Raw genomic sequence first — 16679 nt, forward strand, 5'->3', positions numbered from 1 at the left:
CAAATTCACTAAATCAAATGAGGTTCGACATACATTAGTTCCAGGGATTAGACTAGCTATGATGATTACCATGTAACAAAAATTCCAGACAAAATTACTTGAAGATTTTATGAGATGGTACATCATAGACCTTCTGCCCATATATGCTAAAGAAGTCAAGGAGCCCTGAAGAATCTGCAGCAAACAAATTTCTTAAAAGTTTCATATTTTCAATGAATTCACTCCATTACACAGCGTATTTTAATATGACGTCTGCCCCCAAAATCTTCCAGTAAAACTGATCTCCAGGTACTTACATGACAACTGTCATTTATCTTACGTTCTGCTCCGTATGCGAGCACACTGCAGCCCGCCCCTGCAGGGAGTACATGTACCCCAATACGAGAATACAGAGGTACCAAAGAGTGCTACAGGTGCAACGAGAGGAAGCCTGAATTTTAAGGCAAATACCAACACTTTAGGCAAGCTTAGGAGGTGGAAGAATACACAGGGAGTGCAAAGTCAGTGGTCATGTGATTGTCACTTGCAACAGAATAAACATGATGAAAGCTAAGAGTGACTTAGGAATCACTAGCATATGATGTTTTGTTCACACACTTTGGCAGTGTGTTCCGAAAGTAATTATAGCATAGCATAATCAAAGAAAATTACTGGCCGTAATCTGAAAAACGGCGGCCCACTTTTATCATTCGTCTTCAGCCAAATACAAACTGTATGACATTCAGAGATTTTGGAATTTCTTGTCCTGTGCTTCTGCAAAATGTTCAAACAAGGTGGAATAGTAATTATTACTTTTTTTCAAGCTGAATAAGAGAAGGCCTTAAAGCTGTGCTTTTCTGATAACGTCAACAAAGTGCAGTTATTAACAATCAATGGGCCGGGCGCGGTGGCTCACACCTATAATCCTAGCACTCTGGGAGGCCGAGGAGGGAGGATTGCTCAAGGTCAGGGGTTTGAGACCAGCCCGAGCACGAGCGAGACCCCGTCTCTACTAAAAATAGAAAGAAATTATCTGGCCAACTAAAAATATTAGCCGGGCATGGTGGTGCATGCCTGTAGTCCCAGCTACTGGGGAGGCTGAGGCAGGAGGATTGCTTGAGCCCAGGAGTTTGAGGTTGCTGTGAGCTAGGCTGACGCCACGGCACTCACTCTAGCCCAGGCAACAAAGCGAGACTCTGTCTCAAAAAAAAAAAAAAAAAAAAAAACCAATCAATGATTGCTTGCAGAGAAGACTGCCTGCTGAAACCTGCTGAAGAAATGACCAAATTGACGTGAGAGTACACCTGTAAGATACAGGGTTTCAGCAACAAAAATTCTCTTTTTAATCTGTTTCATTTCTAATTTGAGTGAGGACATCTTCAAACAATGCACAAAGTTTCAGCTCCTAGGATTTCAATGCAATGACATCACTACAACGGTCTACTAAATCCTGTTGTTCCCATTGGAGCAACAGTCTCTCTTCTCGCCATTCCTTTAATCCCGCTATTCCTCAGTGTGGAATAAGAAAATCCTTCCTCCTTTCCTCCACCACCTTAATTGTTACTGGTCAGTCGTCATCTCCCAGTTCACATCCAAGTGGTCTTCTCATACTGCCCTCTTCCCAAACCAGCCTCAGGAAGGTCTCCAAGGCCGCAGAACTCCAAAGATACTCCTATAGCAGCAGGATCTTCACTGTGTTACACTTCCCAGGGTAGAGAACTGCATCACCTCTATCTACAGTATTAATACTTGAAGAATATTCACATATTTGCTGAATGTCAAATAAAGCAAATGAATCACAATGTTCAACATGAACCATGGACAACCCCCATTTTAGTCTTTTTTTTAGGCTGGTCAAGTGAAGCAGCGGGAGTGGAGCAGGACAAAGGAATCTGTAACTGGTTGTGATCAATTAGCTGTAAACACCACTGCACGCAGACCAACCTATTTTAATCTTTTTAAATTTTCATTTCTTAGAGATCACCTTGGAAATAATATGCAATTTTGTATTTCACATCAACAGGAAAATTTATCTTACCTTATAGACATCTTTGTTATAAGCACAAAACACTTTATATAGACAGCTTTGCCAAAAGCACAATCAATGAAGGTTAGAGACTACATATGCTCTAAATAAACATAGAGGATTGATACAACTGAGAAAAAACAGGTGTACAGAAACTCAACACATGGTGTCAGAGCTACTTTACTTAAGCTTGGAAGCAACTCAACCTTAAACTACCAAATTAACCATGGCGCAAAGAAACTAAGTATTTCCACTAACCAGTAAATTTTAATCAAATGAAATGTGGAAACTAAAGTTGATTTAATGAAATATATATATTGAAATGAGTAGCTGGTCACACTTATTCTAACAAAATGAGGGGGAAATACTCCCAGCTTTCCAACAGAAAATTAGGCTCCTAATCATGACATGCACTTTGCCATGACAGTTAGGTGCCTAAAATCCAGCAGGCACTACCCAGTCTCAGAACATTCTAAAGTACGATGTTCATACCCTTTAAGAATTTTTATTCTCATGTGTTAGCTTCTCTCAACTTGAAGCAGCTATCAGCTGGCACAGGACCCAAATCATGATCTTACTGTTCAAAGTAATTCACATACATCTCCAAGCAACAGCTGTGTAATCTTTATAGTATATCTAAAAATATAAAGTTCAAAACATTACATGAGTTTCATCTAACATTTAGAAATATGACTGAACAAAATACAGTTAATTCATGTTAAAGGAGTAATTTAGCAGAAGGCAACATTTGAAATGATGAGTAATCCAATTCATAAAAAATAAAAATGTTTATGGGCTATATTTTAATTTTAGAAGTGTCCTCTTTTTTTCCTCACGATATGCAATGCCTGCAACTATACTTATGCATTCTTATTGTTATTTCCCTACTCTGAAAGAGGGCACTCTTTTTGGCTAAAAATTTAGAAACTATAGTTTTCTCAGTATCTTGACATAATTCTAAGCCCTCCCACAACTTTTGTTACTGAGAAAGAATCTTCTGAAGCTGGCGTATTTTGTCTTTCCTTGACTGACCTCATAAGCTACTTAGCTGCAAAAGGCTCACGGTACCCTTTAGTACTCTATCCTGGAAGTCCTACTGCTAGTGAGACAGACAGCTGTGTACACCACATAGTACTCCTCATTGAAAAATCCAATTTTCAGATATTTTTCTCCCTTTAGTGATAACCACAACAGGGGCTCATATTTTACTGAGTGTAAGGCTGCCAGGCAAACCCACCTGAGCAATCCTCCTACCAGTCAGACCAGCGCTTAATCAGCAAATAATAAGAAGGGCTCAAGTTGAGTTTAGCCCTCTCTGCTCTTTAATTTCCTGGTTCCCAAAATTACACAAGTCTTATTACAAAACTAGGAGGACCACATATAGCCACAGCGAAGCCACACAGCATCAGATTAAGGAGGAAGGGGGGAGGGGCAGCTTTAAAAACCATTTTTTAAAAAGTTCAACTATTTATACTCATCAAATACCACTTAAATTATGCAGCATCAACAACAAAATGACTATAAATATCCTTCCCCAATTATTAGCCTGAAAAGAGTGATTTAGCATACATAGTTAGATAGATAGCTCTAAATCCATCGTAACAGTTTCTATGAAGTTTTATAATACTTCTTTGTTCTAGGAATACAGTCTCAAAACCTGATCTTATAGCAGTCTCATTTCAAAAGCCACAGAATAAAAACATCATGATCATATGATACTGGCACAACTTGGGCAACAAAAGGTTAAAAATGAGTGGTTAACCTGAAGTTGGATAGGCTACTCCTCACCCACAGCTTCATCTTCATGAAGACTGCAACCTTTCTTCAAGATGTTCAAAGGAAAATTAAAGTGAAACATCTGACCAGTGAGATACCAATGTTAAGTAAGCTGAACAGCCACAGTTGTTAGTTGTGCCATCTTGGTCATTCTGATGAGATCTAGGATAGGAGATTTCTAAATCTGCTTCCCATCTCTCCCCTTCTTTCATTTATACTCTTTAAAACAATGAAAGCTCTCCAGCCAAGTACCGAGCATCCTTCCTACAAGGAGGACATACACCCAGAGCAACCTATTAGTTGTGTCCATTCTGCCCCAAAACAAATCATTGCCTACAGAGACTCTGTGTTTTATAATGGTAGCGCCTGGGAACAAGGTTAATACTGAAACAAAATATAACCCAAAGTGGAGGATAGTACACAAAATAAATAGTCCTTACTCATCAAAAATGTCAAGGTTAAAAGACTGAGTTACTGTCCTATATTAGAAGACACTAAAGAGATGTGAGAATGAAACCCAACATGCCATCACAATTGAATCTGGGCAAGAAAAATATTTTTTTCTTTTGCTACACTGAAACGGAACAAAATAGTAATAGATAATGCGTAAGACCTACTGAAGGTACAGTCTAAGATCATATTCTGCTAAGATCTAGATCTGAAATCAACCTGGTTAACTTTTTATTTAAATCTTTACTTTTTAATCAGTGGCATTTTAAGAGTTTCCCTCTGCTTAATGGTTTTTTTTTTTTTTTTTTTTTTACAATTATTAATATTCTTTTTCTGAGACAGGGTCTCACTCTGTCCCCCAGGCTAGAGTGTGGTGGCATCATCATGGCTCACAGCAACCTCAAACTCCTGGGCTCAAGTGATCCTCCTGTCTCAGCCTCCCAAGTAGCTGGGACTGTAAGTGCACAACACCACGCCTGGCTAATTTTTTTTTTTTTTTAAGAGACAAGGTCTCACTATGGTGCCCAAGCTAGAATATTGTTTTTAGATCTATGCTTCTATATTACCTCAATCCTCCTCCTTCATTCCTTTCTAAAGATAAGTTAGCAGCTAGCTGCAAAGAACTGAAGAAATCTACTTAAGAGCACCCAGCTGGACTGAGAGCCACTTCACACAGTGTTTAATACATCAATGCCTAATGCATGTTGCAGAGTTAAGAGAATTAAGCTGTTCCACTTACAATAGGATTCTCATACTTTCATACGTAAGTATCAAAACGTAATTTTTAATTACAAATCACTTGGGAGGAGAACATAAAATATATAATATCCTGCTGTCTTTTAAAAGAGAAAGACCCTACACAAAAGTAAATGGAAGAGTTAAGAAAGTGAGAAGGAAAGAAGGCCAGGCTCATGCCTGTAATCCCAGCACTTTGGTAGGCTGAGGCGAAAGGATTATTTGAGGCCAGGAACTCGAGACCAACCAGGGCAACACTGCAAGGCCCCATCTGTACAAAAAATAGAAAAATTAGCCAGGCATGGTGGCACACACCTGTAGTCTCAGCTTCTTAGGAGGCTAAGGCAGGAAGGAGAATGACGTGAGCCAGGCGCTTGAAGTTGCAGTGACCCATAACTGCGCCACTGCACTCCAGCCTGGGCCACAGAGTGAGATCCTGTCTCTTAAAAAAAAAAAAAAAAGACAAAACAAAAAAAAAAAAAGTGAGAAGGAAAGACTGAAGGAAGGGAAGGAGAGACAGAGGGAGGGATAGGTGCAGGGAGAGTGAAAGAGAAAGGCAAAGACAAAAAGCACATCCATAATAAGAACTAAAAATCCTTGTGGGGATGAGGTGACAGGAGACCTCATCCAAGAACATGGAAGTACAAAGGTACTTGTCTTATTGAAGAGAAGATACAAACACTGGTAAATTTTTTTAAACCAGGAGTAAATAAACATACATACACATATGGCAATGGCTAAGAACACATATCTTTTAAACCAACAGAAGAAAATGCCATCTATCCAGTGGAAAGCAGGACAAAAAAGGAGGAACAAAGAAGAATAAAAGGATGGGAAAGATGTAAAAGACTAAAGAAAGCTGGAAAAGCAATTTTAATACCCAGTAAAATAGAAAGTAAGGCAAAATTATAACATAATGGTAATTAACAGTGGAATAGAAATGGAAAATCGTCCTTTTAAACTACTATAATATTTGATTCAAGCACAAAAGAAAATTCAACGCATGCTAAAAACACTGGGTTAGACAGTGCTGGATACTCATTCAGCCTCAAAGCATCACTCTACAGATCGCTTATTAATTACAAAGAGAAAAGGTGCCTTAACAATGGAGAAATCTGGTGGACATGACCTTAACAAAATAATCAAACCTAACATCCCAACATTTGGAAAACTGCTATCATGGGCCTCCAGATAGCAACATCATTGTGTAATATTCCTGCCCAAAAATGTTTAGCCTGAATCCATTCATGCGGAACCAATGAAATATACCCAAAATAATGGATGTTTTGCAGAACTGTCCCGGCCTCCTCAAAATGGCAATGTCAAGAAAGAAAAAAAGGGGAGAACTGTTCTGGATTAGATGAAAGGAGACTAAAGAGACATGAAAATTAAATATAACTGATGGGATCCTGAATGAGGGGAAGGAGGCTACAGGAAGAAGAGCAATTGGAAATATTATCAGGAAATGTAAGAAAATCTGGGTATGGACAGTGTATCAGATGATAGTACCATGGCATCAATGTTAAATTTCCAGAGTATAACTACATTGTGATTACACAGGAGAGCGCAGTGTTCTTTACATTTAGGGGTAGTGTGATGTGCAACTAACTTTCAAATGGTGCAATAAACACACATATAGAAAATGAGTAAGAAAGCAATATAAAAAAACTAATAATTGCTGTTATCTATGTGATGAATATATTAATTTTCTTTGTGATATGCTTATAAACTTCCTAAAGGTTTGAAGTTTTTCCCAAAAAGCAACTTAAAAGGAATTTAAAGATATATAAAGAAGAGATTTTATACTGATGAAAATGACAAGAGACTATGATCAACCCAACATAGACAAATTCACTCTAAACAGGCCTCAAAATATACCTAACAATGGAATTGTCAGAAAACTCAACAATTATTCTTAATTTAATCAACTCTGTTCAGAACTGCTTATAGATCAAGCAGACAAAATATAAACAAAAAAATCAAGTCCTGAACAGTACAATTAGAAGGCTCAAATTGTACTTTTGAAATACAAAGAAATACATCCCAATGGACAAAGAGTATTTTTTTTCCTAGCAATCCTAAAACATCTATATTACTAAACCATGTATTAAGCATAAGGAAAGCCTCATTAAAGTCCAAAGGGTCTATCTTACAGATTATGTTCTAATATAATAATACAATGACATCAGAAATCAATAAAATAACATTTTAAAAATACCGAAGTTTGAAAACCAAAAAGCTTAATTCAATAATCCTTAGGTTAAAAAGGAAACCAATAAAAATTAAGGAACACTTAAGGACCTAGAAAGCCACATGTGTCCTTAAGGCCGAAGGTTCCCCCACCCCTGTGCTAAGCTTTCAAGAAACAGTTTATTCCTATCTTATACAAGCTGTTTCAGAAAGTTAAAAAAAAGCAAAAGCTGCATAACAACACTATAAAGTTATAGGCTAAATAAAATATTGACTAACCAAATACAACAGTGTATTTTTTAAATTCTGCATATTAAAGGCTAAAAAATGCATACGGTTATATAAATAGAAGCGGAAAAAACTAGAAAAGATCAGCACCTATTTAACAATTTTGGTAATCTAATCAAATCTGGAATAGAAGGGGGTTTCCTTAATTTGGTAAAAGTCCTATATGCCAAAAATCGATAATAAATACTATAGAAGAACTCAGATACATTTCCTTTAAGTCAAAGAAAAACATTACCATGCTGTCTAGCACAGTGACTCTGGCCAACAATGTAAGAAATGATAACATATGAAAAGGAAGAGATAAAACTATTGCTGTTGCCAATGACATCATCCATCTAGAAGAACCAAAACAATCCGCAAATATTAGATAACATTTCCCTACCAAAATTAATCTATAAATGTAATGCAATCTCAAATTTCCAGTTGGATTCTTAAGAAACTCAATAAATTTTGCCTAAAATGTTTATGCTAAAATAAACGTTAGCCAACAGCTAAATCAACCTTAAAAAGAATAAACTTGCACAACCAGATAGTAAGACATACTATAAGGTATAGTCACAATAGTAAGAGTGAGGTAGGAGCACAACAAATGGTCAAATAGAACTAAGTGAGAACTCTTTCCATGACATAAAGAACTAAATAACATAATAAAGGACAGAAAGGCAACACACATCATGGCAAAAAAATGGATTGTTTGATTAGTGGTTCTTGACCACCCAAAATATGAAGACTCAACATTTAAACAGTCATTTTCCCTAAGTAAAAATAATTAAACAAACATGAGAATTACACATGGAACTTCTTTAAAGTACTAAAGTTTTTTTTTAACTACATATGGATCTTTACTAGAGTCCAAGGTACGTATTTAAAAGCTCCTAAATTATTAAAAGAATAACTCCTAAAGTTGAGATACTATAATTTGCAGCTCCTATAAAATTATTTTTAATAGTCCATTAACACTTGAAATTAAATTAGAGAAAGTTGGAAAAAAGTGTACCTGCAAATATAACCTTGCTTTTCTGTTTCTCCAAAATTGCCGTTCTGTTCATCTTTAAATTTAACACTAGTATCAAGCTTCAGTTTCAAAAAGGAAAGGAATTGCTATGTTTATTCTACCACGGCCTCAAAATGTACAGAGAGGCATTCATTACAGGAATGCTCTGGCTACCTAAGTGCTGTGAGTCATGTTTATTTTCAAAGACAACACTTACGGAATATCAATCAGAAGGACTGTGAAAAAGTACATTAAGAAAAACATTAGTATTCACCAAATGTGAAGTTTTAAAAATTAAAGCATCAACTAATACACAAAATTGTAACAGTGAAATTGATTTATACAAAATTTCACGAATTTAAGTACCATATGGCTATGGTTTTAAGTGGTTAATATAAAAACTGTTGATCACTTAGAATCATAAAGAAAAAAGATTATGGTGCAATCATAAATGTGTTATATAAAATAAATAAAAATACTACCTGACAGCCTTTGACATATTTTGAGGGGTCAATCTAAACCTTATTTATTCAACTATGTTAATACAAGATAAAACTTTTTGTGAGTACTACAGTCTCTGTTCAAAACTTCTAATAAGCAAAAGCTTGTACGTATGCCAAAAAATCTTTAGTCAGTAACACACTATGAGTAAAACAATAACACATTATTCCGCTAATTAAACTTGGAAACTTGGGCTACTTTTAGTGGCAAATATAAAACCGAAATTCCTTATCACTTTGATTTTGAAAGTAACTCTGTTAGGGAGTATTCCCAGCATAATTAAAGTCCAGTCTCTTTCACCATTTTTGGTCAGTGAAGTTATTACTGTTTCTTTTAACTTTGGAAAATGAATGTCGGCCGGGCGCGGTGGCTCACGCCTGTAATCCTAGCACTCTGGGAGGCCGAGGCGGGTGGATCGCTCAAGGTCAGGAGTTCGAGACCAGCCTGAGCAAGAGCGAGACCCCGTCTCTACTAAAAATAGAAAGAAATTATATGGACAACTAAAATATATATAGAAAAAATTAGCCGGGCATGGTGGCGCGTGCCTGTAGTCCCAGCTACTTGGGAGGCTGAGGCAGTAGGATCGCTTGAGCCCAGGAGTTTGAGGTTGCTGTGAGCTAGACTGACGCCACGGCACTCACTCTAGCCCGGGCAAGAAAGTGAGACTCTGTCTCAAAAAAAAAAAAAAAAAAAGAAAATGAATGTCAATGACTTGCTGAGGAGAATGGGCAAACAAACACTGCTAAGGGGGAAAAACGAGGGCTTATTATAAAAGGGGGGGAATGAGTAGGTGAGGAAATACGTGCTAGACAGCTTGTAAACAAAGAGGAACCACGTATTGAGTGACTTATCCACTAGAAATAAACAGCAATGTTTAAAAATTGTACAAGTGTTAACATAAAACACTGCACTATATTAATAACAGTATGTACAAGACTAAACAGTAGAAATCCTCCTTTTATTCAGCTAAATATCACCCAAAAGCAACAAATATTCTTAAGTGGGGGGAAAAGCAGGACTTGAAAATAAGTGTAATTCACATTGTTTAAATAAGCCCCAAGATCTTTGACTAAATTGAGACGGAAAATAAAAGTAAATAAATAAGCCCCAAGAGAAAAGAGTACAAGAGTACATGATGCAAGCATACTTTGGTCAACATCAATTAAACATTCAGTTCGGGGATCTGAAGGGTTAAACATTCTATACACAGTAGGGATGATGTCAGCCTCTGGTGCGGATTTCTCACAGGGCTTATGAAAGAAAATCTGCGTGACAGAAAGACAAAAACATGAACCTAAAACAATCGAGGTATTTATTAATCTGAGATAAAAATAAGAACTACCAAGCTAAAATCTCAAAAAAAACAAAAAAAGTCCTAAATTGCATAATCTATTACCTGAAAAGATAATATTACAAATAAAAGAGATGTAGAACAAAAGCGTACACCTGCCCTTTTAGACACTTAGTTGTGCTATACCACAAAACGTACTCCTAGTGATGGCCAACAAAGTAGTGAATACATTATAATCTAATTTTTAAACAGACTAGATACCAAGTTCTATAATAGCTTTTAAATTTTATTGCCAAAAAAAAAAAAAAAACCTCACCAATTTTCTTGGTATTTAGCCAAGCAATAACTAACAGTTAAAACTAGCCTTCTGGTCATACAGTACTTGTAATGTGCAAGCTTTAACCTTCACCAAAAAAAATCAAGATACATTGAGGGAGTGTGTGTGTTACTGTAACATAACCAAGTACAAGTAAAACTCAAGCGCAGTCCTAAACATGGGCCACCATTACGACTTCTACTGAAACTAATGCTGACTTACAGTAGGAGTCCCTCCTAAATATGGTGTATTACATCCTGTACTATTTTTAAAGTTTTTTTTTTTTTTTTTGAGACAGAGTCTCACTCTGTTGCCCGGGCTAGAGTGAGTGCCATGGCGTCAGTCTAGCTCACAGCAACCTCAGACTCCTGGGCTTAAGCGATCCTACTGCCTCAGCCTCCCCAGTAGCTGGGACTACAGGCATGCGCCACCATGCCCGGCTGATTTTTTGTATATATATATTTTAGTTGTCCATATAATTTCTTTCTATTTTTAGTAGAGACAGGGTCTCGCTCTTGCTCAGGCTGGTCTTGAACTCCTGACCTCGAGCAATCCACCCGCCTCGGCCTCCCAGAGTGCTAGGATTACAGGCGTGAGCCACCGCGCCCGGCCCTAAAGTATTAATATTACCACATAATTAGAAAGTCAAAAGCAACTAAATAGATGTATTCGAGAAATCATTTTAAGACTAATTACAGTTAGCTGGAAACACATGCTTTGTCTTGAAATAAAAATGATAGTACTATTTTAAATAAGCTCTTTCTATTAAATGCTGATGAAATTTCTAGTGAAAAGTTTAAGAATGCCAAGAAACAAAGAGCACTGAATCAGGTGGAACCAAATCAGGTAGCAACAGAAACAAAGGGAAGGGAAAAAAAAAAAAAAAACAGACAATGCAGGGAACAGAAAAAATTTTTAAATATATGTCATTATTAATAGTATCCTCAAAGAGGGGGAAAAAAAGGTATGCATCCATGAAATAAGAATGTTATTAAAAGAAACACTCATTAAAAAAAATTTTTTTTTTAAATAAAAAAAGACAGAAGGGCCAGGGCAGTAGCTCACGACTATAATCCCAGCACTTTGGGAGGCCAAGGCAGGAGGATCACTAAAGCCCAGGAGTTCCAGACCAGCCTGGGCAATATAGCAAGACCCTGTCTCTACAAAAAATTTTTAAAATGAGCTGGGCATGGTGGCATGCACCTGTAGTACTGATACTCAGGAGGCTGAGGCAGAAGGGTTGCTTCACTTGAGCACAGGACTTTGAGGCTGCAATGAGCTATAATTGCACCACTGCACTCCAGCCTGGGTGACAGAGCAAGATCCTGCCTCGTTAAAAAAAGTAGTAACAATACTTAATTCTGGCCAGGATACAGTAAACACTCTCCATACATGGGTAAAATCCTGAGATTTTTATTTTTCCTTTACATAGTCCACTGACAACTGTGGCATCATTTCTGAAAGTAAATTTAAGTTCTACTCACAAAGTAACAACCAAACTAAGTAAGCAAATAAGCAAATATGCCTCTAAGCCCTTGTGACGCTACGCTTCTGGGCTGACAGGTCATCTAGATACCACAGATGACTCTACTAGTACTGACAGCTTGTAGGCCATGCCTAAATAGAGACTGGGGTTATTAAAAACCTAGCTCAGGACTGAGACACGTTATCTGATGCATAAAGGTCACCATATACCCAAATTAACAGTACCCGCTGCAGGTTCTTACATCTGTAGTATTAAGTAAGTATTCACTTAGATAATAAGAAGGATCTTAGTCACACAGTGCTAAGTGGACAGTGGTCACAGGCAGGCAATTAATTTAATCTCTTGTCTAAAATCTTGACTTAATTAGTATCATCACAAGTGGTCAGATAGTTGATCCATGTATGCACCCCCACCCACCCACCCACTAGAGGAAGGTTAGGAATGAGTCAGCTAAGTAAATTTTACTATCAACGCTTCTAAAGGTTACTAGGATTTACATTCCAACACACAATATGGATAAATCTTGTTTGACATTGCCATCTGAACAATCAGAAGGCATCTTAAGTCTCTATCATTACCAAAATATGGTTAGATAATATACAGTTAATTTTGAACTCAAACATTCTGCTACCAGCAACTTATGATTCAATTCTGAGCAAAGGCCAGGTGTTGTGGCTCACACCTGTAATACTAGCATTTCGGGAGGCTGGTTGTAGCTTACTGTGGATGTCCAGAACTGTGAGCAGTACACTAATGTTGTTTATAAATTGCTCAGTCTAAGATATTTTTGTTATAGCAGCAGAACAGATTAAGACACATAGTTTATCAAACATTTAATACAGTTTATACATTTTAATAGCTTTATTGAGATATACAATTTGGTAAGTTTTGACAATGTATATACCTGTGATACCATCACCACAATCAAGATAGCAAACATATCCCCAATTTAAAAGGTATTATAAGCATGTGAACAAAAATTTGGAATATAGGAAAAAGAGAAGTCACTCACAGATCCTAACATTGAATTTGTGTAACCTTTGGTGTCCTTTTCCATTTAACAGTATACTATGAACACTTTTCCATGTTGTTATTAATACATGGTCTTAGTAATAATAAGACTTTTTAAAGAGCTGAGCAATGGCTTATCATAACATCTTTACACACGTAACATGATAGTGGTACACAGATTTTTTTTTCGTGTTGGAGGTGGAAATAGATTTTCAGCTTCTTTTGAAATAAGGGATATATGAGGAGGGAGGCAAGGAGAGACTAAAAGAGAGCGTAAGTAGTTTGAATGGTCCCCTCTCGTCTAAAGCAAGTACTTCCCTCTGCAAGGGCTGTGAGAATAGAGCTTTGAGAGGGAGGACAGGTATGGTACAGAGAGCATTTAAGTTCTGATTAGGTGACACTGGAGCTGTGGTAAATGATAAGAGTGCCTGGCTGGGATGTATTCAGTTGTTAAAGGCCCAGCCACCATGTGGGAAATGTTTGAATTTGATGTATGCAATTGAGGAAAAGCCAATAAAGAATTTGGGAGATGGAGCAACAGGACCCTTATGGTATATATGTAAAATGATCTCAGTGGTTGATCAAGAGGTAGCTGTAAAGAGGTAATTCTCATGGCCATACTGAGTTAGAAAGGTGCATGGTATTGTGAGAATGGTCGGTGTGAAAGGTCACATCAAGATTCTAGAACTTGGTATTAGGAAGATAGATTGTCTCTCCTAAAAGGAAGATTTTAGGCAAGTTGAAATGGGGCAAGGACTTTTCAGAGATTTGTTTTAATTCAGGACACATTTTATCATCTGCAAGGAAGTAGGTTTTCAAAGATTAAAAGGGATTGTCTCCAAAATTAAGCAGCTTATGATCTGTTGATGTGAAGTGAACATACCTTCAGAAAGTAAGATAGGGCTGAGAGAAGTAGCAGACAGAAATTGAGGCTCCAGATTTGGTAACTGTGAAAACCAGAATGAACCAGGTATCCCAAGTTGCATGGAGAAGTGAGTGAGAACAGAGGAAAGGAAATAACTAACGAGACGTTTTTTTATCAGCAAAGACCCATAATTTCACTTGCAAATTCAAAGTACAATGATACTTTCATTAATGAATCTCCTAAAAAATATAGAAACTTTAAATGTTAAAAGCTTGATAATTTAGTGGAGGCTGGATGGCCTATCCTAGACAATGAAAGGATGCTCTGATTTCCTCCACATTTGGACTCTATCTACCAGGGATGAAGAAGCCAAGATTAGGTTCCCCCAAAGTGGAAGTACCCCAGATTCTGATGCTTGTGGTATCTGCCACAGGGCTGATTCTCTCCAGGCCACAATCGTACATGGTCTCTACATCCCTGCATCACCAAGTGGGGACGCTACAGAGTAAGTGCCCACCTAACCTGGTGAGATGTGAAATGGCTCATCCCCTAGTCTGTCTGACAGCTGAGGACGTGGGGCCCTCAGAATTTCAGAATCCCTACTCTCATACAGAATCCATGCCTGAAAAGCACACAAAAGCATAAGATTGTCAGAGCTGAGCAACGGGCTTAATTTAAAAATGGGTTTTCATTCCAAGAGTCAAAAGATGTGAGATCCTTAGTTAGGGGATGAATGTTTAGTTTTAAAAACTACGGTATAATCCATCACCTAAAACAAGATAAAGTAAATAGAAATACAGATAAAATTCATTTTCTTAAATAATTCTCAGCTCAAATTCTGGTTTTCTTGGCACACCTAAAGCAATATTAAGTGGACAGGGATGATTTTTTTTAAAACTGCTCAGAGACTTTGCAAGAAATAAAATGTTGGCTGGACACTGTAGCTCACGCCTGTAACCCCAGCACTTTGGGAGGCTCCAGGAGGAGGACCACTTGAGCCCAAAAGTTTGTGGCCACGGTAAGCTACAACCAGGCCACTGCTCTCTAGCCTGGGCAACAAAGCAGGATCCTGTCTCAAAAGGGAAAAAAAAAAATAGAAATGAGATGTTATCTTACCAACTTTCTTTAAAAAATTTCTCAGGATAAAGTTGAACGCCTGCCTTCTTCTTTTAAAGGAAAGAAGTGTTGCAAGCTACATTCCTCAACAAGCTCTATGGTCCTGTCCATCTAACAGATCACTAAAATAGTAATCTTGAATTTCTTCCCTCAAAAAACTTCTCCTGGTAAGACACGGTTTTTTAATATATAACTTAATTTTGATATTGTCCTCCCTAGTGGAATATCATAGTGGGTATCTACTGCCAGCATTCTTTCTCCCACGTTAGAAAACTGCTTGTTCCCCACTACCAAGCGGTGCTCATCACAGTAGCCTCCCCTTCACTAGAGAGGGGACAATGACAGAAGCCGCGCTTCTCACCAGTCTTTTTCAGGACTTTTCTGCATGAAGATTACAGGAAATGTCGTTTGACATCAATTTATGAAAGCTGGAGAAATCATAGACTTCAGAAAAACATAAATAAAGCCAAGCAAGGATAAGAGAGAGAACAACTCCTGTTCAACCAAAATTGTCAGCTGTTCTCATCTCTGCGATCCTTGAGCTGCCCCAGCTCCAGCAGCTCTCATTGTGACTCTGTAAGCTACACTAGGATCCTCCTTCAGCTAACCTGAGTTTTTATCAGGGTCAGCGAAGAATCTTCTTTGATACACAATCAGCTTAAGCACAAACAGGGTGCAGTCTCATTAAGACTGAATGCTATGGTTTGAATGTATGTGTCCCTCCAAAATTCCTACGGTGAAATCTAATCACCAATGTGATGGTATTAGAAGGTGGGGCCTTTGGGAGGTGATTAAGCAGGTCATAAGGCTCTTCTCTACTGAATGGGATGAATGTCCTTTAAAAAGAGCTACCGCGAACTAGCTAGGCCCTCTTGCCTTTGTGTCTTTAGCCATATGAGAATACAGCAACAAGGTGCCATCTATTAAGCAGAGAACAGCCCTCATCAGACACCAAATATGCAAGGGCCTTCCTTGATCTTGGACTAAAGGCTCCAAACCGTGAGAAATAAGTTTCTGTCGTTTATAAATTATCTAGTCTAAGGTATTTTGTCATAGAAGCAAGAACTGACTAAGACACTGAAGAATTACCACTTCTGGAACACTACTGATGTCCATCTCTAGCTCAACTACACTATGTTATTAACACTGCATTTCTTCTATTCTAATCTCACACTTATAAAGGAAAAAAATACAGTAACATTCAAATAAATGCGGACAATGCTCCACAGAGCCACTGACACTGACAAAACCGAACGGTTGAGTAGGCAAGTTGTACCACCATGTAACAGTTCAAATTGCTGTTTGTCAGCTGAATTTGAAATAGCAAACTGAGAAAAAGGAATAGTATTTAATGACACAGGTATACAGCACAGGAAAGCTCCCTTAAGTAAAATCCTTTAATAAGAATTTTTGTACTCAGTTATTGGTAAAGAAGTAAGTAAAATTTCTTCTGGTCTATGAGAAGAAAAATTATAGGATCTAAAGCTTACAAAAGGAGAAAGGAAAACATTAGTTTCAGTATGTCTTAAATTGATATTGTTTATAATTTCACCACTATGTTATTTTTATAGTTGAAACAGTGAGGAAAAATTGTCATTGAAATACCCATCTATCGGTAGATATAAATTTATATGAAAATATCACATACTCTGATT

Source organism: Eulemur rufifrons, chromosome 11 (assembly GCF_041146395.1).
Source record: "Eulemur rufifrons isolate Redbay chromosome 11, OSU_ERuf_1, whole genome shotgun sequence".
Classification (NCBI taxonomy): Eukaryota; Metazoa; Chordata; class Mammalia; order Primates; family Lemuridae; genus Eulemur; species Eulemur rufifrons.